This window comes from Rhopalosiphum maidis, chromosome 1, assembly GCF_003676215.2.
Source record: "Rhopalosiphum maidis isolate BTI-1 chromosome 1, ASM367621v3, whole genome shotgun sequence".
NCBI classification, from domain to species: Eukaryota; Metazoa; Arthropoda; class Insecta; order Hemiptera; family Aphididae; genus Rhopalosiphum; species Rhopalosiphum maidis.
In genome coordinates, this window is record NC_040877.1 from 29,841,811 (window position 1) to 29,852,476 (window position 10,666).

Consider the following 10,666-nt stretch of genomic DNA (forward strand, 5'->3'; position numbering starts at 1 on the left):
AATTTAAAAAAGGTTATGTGACCTAGAAAAAACTATTATATTTGCGTCACAATATATTATTTTTGTTTGACAAACAATTCTCCGATCGAAGTGTTTTTCCTTTTTTATGTATAAATGAATGTGAAACAAAATTCATAATTGATTGATTAAATGTCTGTACATCAAAATAAATATAAGCAATGTAAATTAGGCTATTACAATTACTGAAACTTATAATATTTCGTATAGGCGTATTATACTAGATAATGGCAAAATTAAATTGATATTAACTTTAAAATTGATGATAGGTATTTGATAAAAAATATTTTGAGCAGTTACAGAAACGGCTTCTTTTTTCAATAATATTGTATAGTTAGTTTATTTTTCTATTACTAAACAGCAGGTTAAACTTTTTTCCAAAAATATTGTTTGTATTTTATTATTAAATATTTTGATATATTATTATATTTGTTATATAAGTTAAGGCATCAGTTAATACATACGTACTGTAATGGTGTGAATAGATTCATATCATAATAGCTTATATTATGTTTATTTATATAATATTAAAAATAATTGATATATGTAATTACCTCAGATTACTTTAATTTATTTTATTTTTTAAGTAAGTTATGAATATTGTTAAATATTGCAATATTCCACACACCTACTTATAAAATTATGACTTGATTGGAAATTAAAAAAAAATCCATCATGATATACAGATAATGTTTTAACTGTTAAGTTAGTCTAGTAAATAAGTGAATGCACTCGAATATAATAACGCAAAATTGATTCTGCTAAACGCAAATTTTCCATGATGTAGGTATACCTTATTTTCGAGTTTTGTTAGAGTATATAAGAGTCCAAAACCAGGTGAGCTGGTGAGACATAACATATGCGACATGTGTCACACATGATGTGTGGATGTGGCATCCTCTTAAGTATTGTAACTAAACATTGTAATATATATAATAATTATATCATGTGTCTTGTATGGTTAATGTTTCTGACTAAACAAACTGCATAAATATCATTATCATGCCACCTATACGTATAATTGAAGCGAATAAAGGTCATTGAACTTTTTCTTTGCAATCTGCGATGACAATGTTGTCGAATGTATAGTGACAGAAGTGAGATCGTACTATCGTAGGGTTTTTACTGAACTAGCATTTATACCTGAAAGTTTATCTTATTGCTTATTTTTATTCGTTGAAATAACACTATTAAATTTATCACACTATTCTTAGAAAATTACTTTTAATCTTTGTACAATGTTAATTCTGTAAATTTCGATCTGCATCTATATTATACATAGATATACACTACGTTTATTAATATATACATACTATACATTTGATCTTTCTACTGGTATAATTAGATATATGATAGAAGAAAATTTAATTCATATTTCCATAATAATTATATGCATATTATGACAATGTGATAAATTAATTACTTCAATAATAACAATTAATATATATATATATATATATATATATATGATATTAAAAACGAATTTCTAATGATAAAAAATAAGTTTGTTGCAGAATAGTTATAATTTAACAGTGGTGTAGTCGTAAATATTTTTTTGGGTATACACCTAAATTAAGAAATATGTAATATGTGGGGCTCTGCCCCCACACCCCCGTATACTAATTAACTTAAATTTATCTATTATTATAAATATATTTAAATACATAATAATATATAATTCCATTATAGCAAATGTATTTATTTAATATTTATAAAATTGTCCACTTTGTTTTTCTAATGGCTCCACTTTCTTTGAACGGTTATCATCGGCCGATCTGAGTTGCAACAGCCAGCTTCCAACACATTTGGTTTGGGTTTCCTATACTAAGAGGTGGCCCATTTATATTGATAAACATAAGATTAGATATATTTTTTATTGTCAATTTAGATGTTAGATCTGAACATATTATGTTCATTAAACATTAAATTAAATCCCCGTTCACATTAATATATTTAATTCCTGTATTTCTTCATTCATTGTATTATTGTGAATAAAGTTTCTCATTCCTTGTACTAGTACACATGTTTTTAAAAAAATCTACTGCCCAATTGTTGTACTTCATTTTCCCAGTGTCTTATATACACCATATTGCCGTCGTCATAATTCATAATAGGTACCTATTAATTTAATTTTAAACATTTACTTTATTAAATTAAATGTAATAAATGACAAGCATATTGTATTATTACTTATCAGTATCTATTACCTAGGATCTACTACCTGCCTAATTTATTACGTAGTATTCAATGTTTATAATTTATTAATGACTTCTGATGATAAATAAATAAACCACGAGTAATTTGAGAAGTTATGACGTTGGATAATTTAAAATTTTATAATTAATTATTTTGATACACCAATTCTCTTGGAGTTATGAGAATAAAAAAAAATCAGAAATGTTCAAAATATATGTATATTATTAATAAATTGCGATAATATGGTTATCATCCAAAAGGCTACGACCGTATACCCACGTATTTGATTTATTTTATTTCCTATACGCATTTAAGAATTTTAGCGTTTTGGGTATACGCCGTATACCCACCACTATTTATAAAGCATATAAGGTTAAATAATACAATTATTAAAAATAAAAATATTGAAACACGTTCGCATACAAACATATGCTATCCAAAAGAAAAGTGCTTTCCTCTTTAAAAATAATACATATATTTTAAATATAAATAAGGGGTGTAACCTCTGTGATTTTTATAAAAAAACAGAATTATATCTCCATTATTTCTGGAGATATCGTAATGGGTAAATCCTTGCGGAACACCATGTATATAATTAAGCTTAAATAATAGTATAAAAATAAGAGTACACATCGAATAATTCTTTAAAGAGTGTACTCGCTTTTCTTGAAAATTATCTTTCATTAATATTATACGCGTATTCAAAATAAATCATGCAAGATAATAATGATATCACGTTCGATTGCAAAATCACACCAGCCTCGATGGGAATCATTGTGAAAAAATCTCAAAACGCTCAGACTACGAAGATTTCGGAAATCTATGCAGCTAATGATGGCGATCGTAAACGCTACTGTGATGGCGCCAGCCATAGAAATAAAACTGCTGGCTCCCTCGTCGTCGTTACGCCAGTATTCCAAAAGTCCGTCGGATGTTGTAAGCCCCGTTATTGAAGTCACTTGTCCGCCAGCGAGGCGATCTGTTTTATTGCCGAATATTTCGATAAGCGTGACGCCTATCGAAATAGAAATGCAAATTTCGGCAGACAATTCGTATAACGTGGCATCAATAGTCGTTAAAAATAAACGCGGATCTTTTTGGAAACGGACAAAAAGGTTTTTCCGACGTTTGATTTGCTGCTGCACTTAATAAATATACGGCGTATGAATGTTATATTTGTACCTATAGCTTTATACAACTATATTCAGTGTACTAAAAATTATGTTTGACGTGAATAAAGTTTTTTTGTTAAGTTATTTAATTGTTAATTTTTTTTTTTTTTTGTACCTAACTGGTTTAAAACTTAAACTAAAACTAACCTGCAAGTGGCTTTTGACGACACGGTAACACTCTCGGGCTCACATTTATAGAATGACCCCAGCCATAAGACATATACATATCAATAAGGGCACGAGTGAGAGTAACAACATTTAAGTTATAATTAAAAACCGAGTTTGTGGGTTTCTTAGAAAAAGTAATAGTTAGAAATGTATTAATATTTAAGGAAAAGCCGTTTTGTAAGCACCAGTTGTTAAAGCTTATTAAATCACTCTGGCGATCCTCAGTATCAGACAGAAAAATATTCGCATCATCAACAAAAAGTAAGATATTAGAGTTGTTAAAGGAAAAAATGGTATTATTAATAAATAAATAAAACAGAAAAGATGACAGATCACCTTGTAGAATGCCTGAAGTGACTTCAATCTCAAATACAACATACAAAGTGACTTCCTGTTCAGTGCTGTAGCCAGGGGGGGGCTTCCGAGATCAAGCCCCCCCCCACACAGTGGCGCATTTAAAATATATGCACCTCGAGGCGAAATTATTTTATTGCCCCCCCCCCCAATTGTCGCTACTCTTTATAACCTCAGACTTTCCTTCTGCACCCTCAATTAATGAAAAATATGCCCCTTGCTTGTTTTGAATAACATATTAAAATGTATATCCTAGATTCCTAGGGTTAAACAGTATAAAATTTCAAAGTGTTATGTTCAATTAAAAAATCATACCAAATAATGACAAAGTAAATTTTATTTAACAGTTTAATTACAATTTTTTTCTCGCCTGTTGATAGGCATATTTTTCAATAATGTCGTCATATTGTAGTTCATTTGTTAATTTTGACTCTATTATATTAAGTATGGCTAAGGAAATTAACCGTTCCATTTCAATTGTAGACCGTAGATAAATTTTTACTCTTTTAAGAGCAGAAAATGACCTCTCCGCAAAACAATTACTTGATAGAGTACATAATAGCATTCTAAGAGCTATTATGTCTCCATATGGATAAAGTTCAATCAGATTATTCAATTTTATAAAAGTCAACAAATCTTGAGCGATCACTACAGACATGGGACCGTTTTCATCATTTTTTTAAACTTACTGTGTGTACTCTGAGGTGGGCACATTCATTTGGAAAAGTTTTCTCAAGATCATCCTTGTAGACTAGCTGTAGAATTGCAGTCTTTTCTCTTACCTCCACAGAAGTCATTTTTTTCATTCAACTCAAAATGATTTAATAAGTTAATTTGTTATCGCAAAACCATTGATTAATCAAAAAATGTTACATAAATATACAATATAGGCTAATCAATATCATACATTTTGTGATAAAAAAATAATAATAATAAATAATAATAATACACTCAATAAAACTGCTGCCCCTAAAACTGTTAACATTCTGCCGCTTGGGGCATTCGCCCCTTTCGCCCCCTTAAATGCGTCACTGCGACCCCGCAATGTCAGACGACAATAATTTTATTAAATTATTTGAGAATACAATTTTATATGCAAGATATCCCGCTGTACCAAATACGGAGAATAGTTTAAAAAATAATCATAAATTGATGATAAAGCAACGCCACTCTTATCACACTACTTGATCTTGATTTGATAATATGTATAATTATATGAATTGTATTGTCAGAAATACAGTGCAAACTTAATTTTTTGTAATTATTATTATTACATTACTTATACTAAATTTTGAATATTAGCTTTAATCTTCACCAATTTTTCAAATTTTTCTAACATTTTAAATTGTATTACCTTTTGTTTTTAATCTTCCTGTGCATTTTTCTCTTTTTTTTTACTCATACATAACTAGGTTATTATATATACTTTATTGGTTATATATTAATAACCGTCGTATACTACTAAAGCATTGCCTTTAATAATTTCCAACATTTGAAAGAATCATTTATTTTAAAGCACTGTACCAAACTCTACAAATGTGTATACTATACTGAAGACAGAGTAAATAACTGAGTGATATCTCACTATATAATTGACATAACACAATTTTGATTTAATACTTCCAACACATATATAAGTAAATATGTTATTTTATTTATAATGATACATTGATACCCATAAACAACCAAATAGCTACAAATCGATATATCCAATAATACGCTTTTAAACTCTCCAGTTTATGACAACACATTTTTATAGTAAATATATTCTATACTGTAAAGAACCAATTTATTATATAATATAATATAAATATATACCTTCAATTTGATATTCAGGTAAATAGAAATAAACTGGCCGTAAACGGCACGAAAAAGGTACCGACCGCAAATATTCTGACCGCATCGGTGCCGACACCGTAGACCACGTGCCAATTTTTTTCAATTTTCATAGACCCCTAAAATTTTACAAATTCATTTGTGTTTTTATAAAATTTTATGAGACGTATGCAATATAATTGCTAAATTGAATAAAAGTCCGACAGTTTCAAAAATAAGAATAAATTCAAAGTAGGATTGTAGAATACAGAAACGAAAAATTATAATAGGTACTGTCGAGACCATTCGATAATACGAATACAAAGCTGGTTACACACGGAACGATTCGAACGCGCACGTCCATGTTTTTATTTGTCTTGATTTTAGAAATGCAAACGTGCGTAAATTACACACTAGCATTTAAAATTGCGTCCCTACCAAATTTGTTCGATTTTTCCCATCAAAATAAACTCGCATGTGGGCGTTGGAAACGTTTCGTGTCAATATAAACATTGGAAGCCCATCATAGTTTAATTTTAGCGTTCAATTACGACAATGTGTAACCAACTCTTCAATAGTTTATTTTTTATTGATGCGGGGAACCTTGTTCGATGACAATGTTCTCAACATTTTTGTAGGGTCGAGGGTTGAAAAATATTTTGTTACACACAATGAAGTACAATACGATCCGCAAAACCGGTTTGTACCTTCGAACGGCAGTTGGTTGTCTCCCTATAACAATTCAGTGAAATCACAAAACCACCCTTAAATTCCGTTCTCGTTTCATACGACAAACTATACATAAAACTATGTTACGCGACACGTAGGCACTACGATCTGAGTAGCACACATACATTTAAAATACTTGCACAACTCAGTGTAAATATGTTCAAAGCAGTGTTTGGAAAGAACGTTGTTCATGAACGCACGTTCACGCGTTCATGTTCATATATAGTGAACGATATGTGAATGACATTCGTTTTTTTTTCAAATAGAACGCGAACGTGAACGAAGTTTTTATTTTTAATGAATTTGATCGATTTTTAAGACGTTCAATTTATTTATCATTTAATAAATATATGTACCTACAAAATAATATATTATAATAATGTTTCCTATTATAATTCCTATGATATTTATTTGATTGTAACTCAAATAACATGTCAGATATTAAAAATATAATTCAGATACTTTTAAACTGTACATACTCTGAAATCTAAATTGTATTTTTATTTTTGGGTTGAGTGTTATGTTTATGGGTTTTGTGTATTTACTGCAGGTTAACAATTCATAAAAAAAAATTTTAAAAATTAAATGAACGACCCAATGAACGCGTTCATTTTTTGAAACAACGTGAACTTGAACGCGTTCGTTTGAAAAAAAACACGAACATTACACGTGAACGATTTCCTTTTTTAAAGACTGAACGTGAACGTGAACGAATTCATTTTTTAAGTGAACGTTAAACGTTCCGAACACTGGTTTAAAGACATCGGTTCGTATTAGACAATGCAGTATACAATCTATGAAAAAAATAACACTTATTCTGTTTTTATTTATTTTCGAATCATAATAATTAATAATAATAATATTTAATAATACAATTAAATACGAATACGTATCTAAGATGAACAGCGCATCCCAAACGACTCCCGTCCATTGTTTGCTTATTCCAAAATGGCTCCCGTCGAAAATGGTTTTACAAGCACATAAATTCCCATACTACCAACGTTAATATCGGTAAGTATACAAATTTTAGCTGCTCTAAGTCTGTAGTTTAAGTAAACGAATTTTAAGATTTGTTATGTCAAAAATAATAATTATAAATTTTGTTATCTATTTAGTATATTGAATAAATTATGCATGTTGATTGTAATCTTTTTTTTTTTACCGTAATATGTAGGACATACAAATATGGAGTATATAATTACAAAAATAAAAATAAATTAATTTACAAACATTTTTTACACTATGTACAAAAATAAGTAAAATTAGGAATCTGGTGGGTGTGTGTTCATAAACACTTGTGCAAGCCTAATAGAACAGTAATAACAGACAAAGACTGTTTTTAAATTTGGAGCTTGCAATCATAAAGGCGATACAGATTTTATTAACGCAGAGAGAGCAGTGCTCGACTAGGAAAAATTAATGTAGGGGTACTCTGTTAACTTTTAAAAAAAGAACGTCCCCATCACTTGTTAAACGTTACTAAGCCGTGGGGGCTACACCCCCACACCCCCTATACACCTCTTTAAATCATATGAAAAATATTTATAAATAATCAACCTAAAAAAAAAATACTGTAAATATTATATTGTATATTTTAGTTATAACTAATATTATAACAAACTCAAAACTAACTAAATAAAAAACAATCCATTTTAACTATTTATTTAAATAGTTCCATAATTTATCATAAGACGTATGTATATTCTAGGATGCAATAGTAGTTAGAACAAATATAATATAGATCAAATATTTTGTGGCACAATTTGTAGTGATGATTTAAGATAATTAGTTAAATAATAAAAATAAATATCATAATAATTATTAGATCTATGATAAGAAAAATTATTATGATGTTATCACGTGCGTTTTGATAAAAATTCAGAATGATGCAGTGTCCCCTGTGTTCCCCTTAAAAATAAAAGTAAGGGTACGCTAAAATTTCTGAAAAATTAGTTGGAGTACTTCGTCCCCTTGCGCCCCCCCACAAAAAAAAATCGAGCACTGAGAGAGAGCTAAATATAGTATGAAGAACACAGCAAAAGAAAATTATGATTTACCATCACGAATTTATGCACGAAATGTGGTTAATTTATCAGATGAAAGCAAACAATTTATTGGAAATGAAAATTTAATAAAAAGGTTTTGCAGCGTATTCGCAGCAATATCTATCCAGAAATTTCAAAACTAAATGTTATTTTACCTGAAGGAACACATTGGAGTATGAATGTATGACTGGTAAAGAAAATTCAGAGTCGTTTTTATTTTACGACAATAAAAATAATGAAAACCGAATTATAATTTTCTCTTCACAAACGTGCATTGATGTATTAAAACGTACCAACATTATTTATTTGGACGGAATATATTCTACTCCCTCCTCCGAATTTTATCAAGTTTCTATATTACATGCAAGTGTAAATTTTTATTATTATCCCTATGGTGTACGCTTTACATCAGCGTAAAAACAAAGAAACTTATATTGAATTAGTGACTGCTCTAAAAGATAAATTTGAATCACTTTCAATAGTTTCAATTGATTTCGAATATTCTATGATATTGGTAATTACGCAAGTATTTAATAATAAAGTATCGGTGCAATTGTATTTTTACCATTTAAACCAATCTATCTGGCGAAAAGTTTAAGAGTTGCAGGGATTAGCCGTTAGATAAACAAGAAAAAAATTTAGGGAGGCTGTAAAAATGATTCCTTCATTAGCATTTTTTCATGCAAATATTGTAAAAAAATGTAATTTATATATTTTTTTTATGTATATGTCGCATCCAAATAGTGAAATCACTCATTTCATGAATTGAATATCCAGATAGTGAAATTCGTCCAGATCGTGACTTTTGATGAAAATACATTATATGGACATACATCTAATGGACAATACTTATATTGTGTACTTTGTGTATTTATTATAAAACCAGATATCATAGTATTATTTCTATACTTTTCTATATTGTTCTATGAACAAAAATATAACAATAATTATAGACATAATAAATTATATCATATTACATTATATTTTTATAATATTTTGTATAAACAATAGTGTTACCTATGAGGTATTATGAAATATTCACGAAATTAATTATACTTTTATTTGTTAACTACCTATATTTCTTATATTTTTTTATTAACAAAATAATGAATTGATTGAATTTAACAATAATTAATCAACTATACCTATTTACATTTTTCTTCTTTATTATTTATTTTTACAGGATAATTAATTATGGCATCGACTGTTACATATCATATTGTTTTTAAAACAAGCACACCTACTTGATTGGCAAGAAGTTTTTGCCTTAAACGAACAAGACAAAAATCCTTGCCCTTCTGAAATTTTTTTAATCATTTAAAAATAATAAGTCAGTTTACCTAAAGATAAATATATAATTTATTTTAATGTTATAGTATTTAATTTTAATTTATTCATTTTTAAGACATTTTGTATTGACTTAATATAATTGTGATTTATTTAAATTTTGACTATTTGTAATTATATAGATTATATATTTGTATATTTTGTAGTATTGTCATTTAAATATTAAATTGTTCATTTAAAATGAATGTACTTAGATAATCAAAGTATGCCGGGGACGAAACATTCGTGGACTTGTTTTTTTGACGGTGACGAAACGGCGGAGGCGAAACGTCTGCGATTCAATAGAGACATTAAGAGTGTTTAAGACATTAAGACATAGGCAAACTGGACAGGCCAATTAGCAATTTTAAAACTTTGGGCCAAACTATTTTATTTTCTTACCACAGTAATTATTAATTATTTATTCAATTATATAATTTTGATAATACCGTTTACAAATTTTAGTATTTTTATCATACCACGTCCTCGAGTATGACCGTGTTAAATCGTCACTTGCAGACTACAAATCAGGAAATTTGAATGGGTACCTAATATGCAGTTAGAAAACACAAGATTTATAAAAATTAAAACTACATAATATAAAAGGACGTTACACAAATATAAAATCGTCCGTAAAATCCATTTCGTGCGCGAAAGAACCGAGAAGGCTGCACAGCCAACTAGGAACCATATAAAGAACAGAACATTATCTGTAAAATATTGTTTTTATTTTTTCGATATCGGAACTACAAAAAAAAATTATTAGCATAATAGTTATTAATATATCATTAATGATCCTGAATACGAAGACCAAAAATGGAGTGACTGCAATCAGTAAGTAAC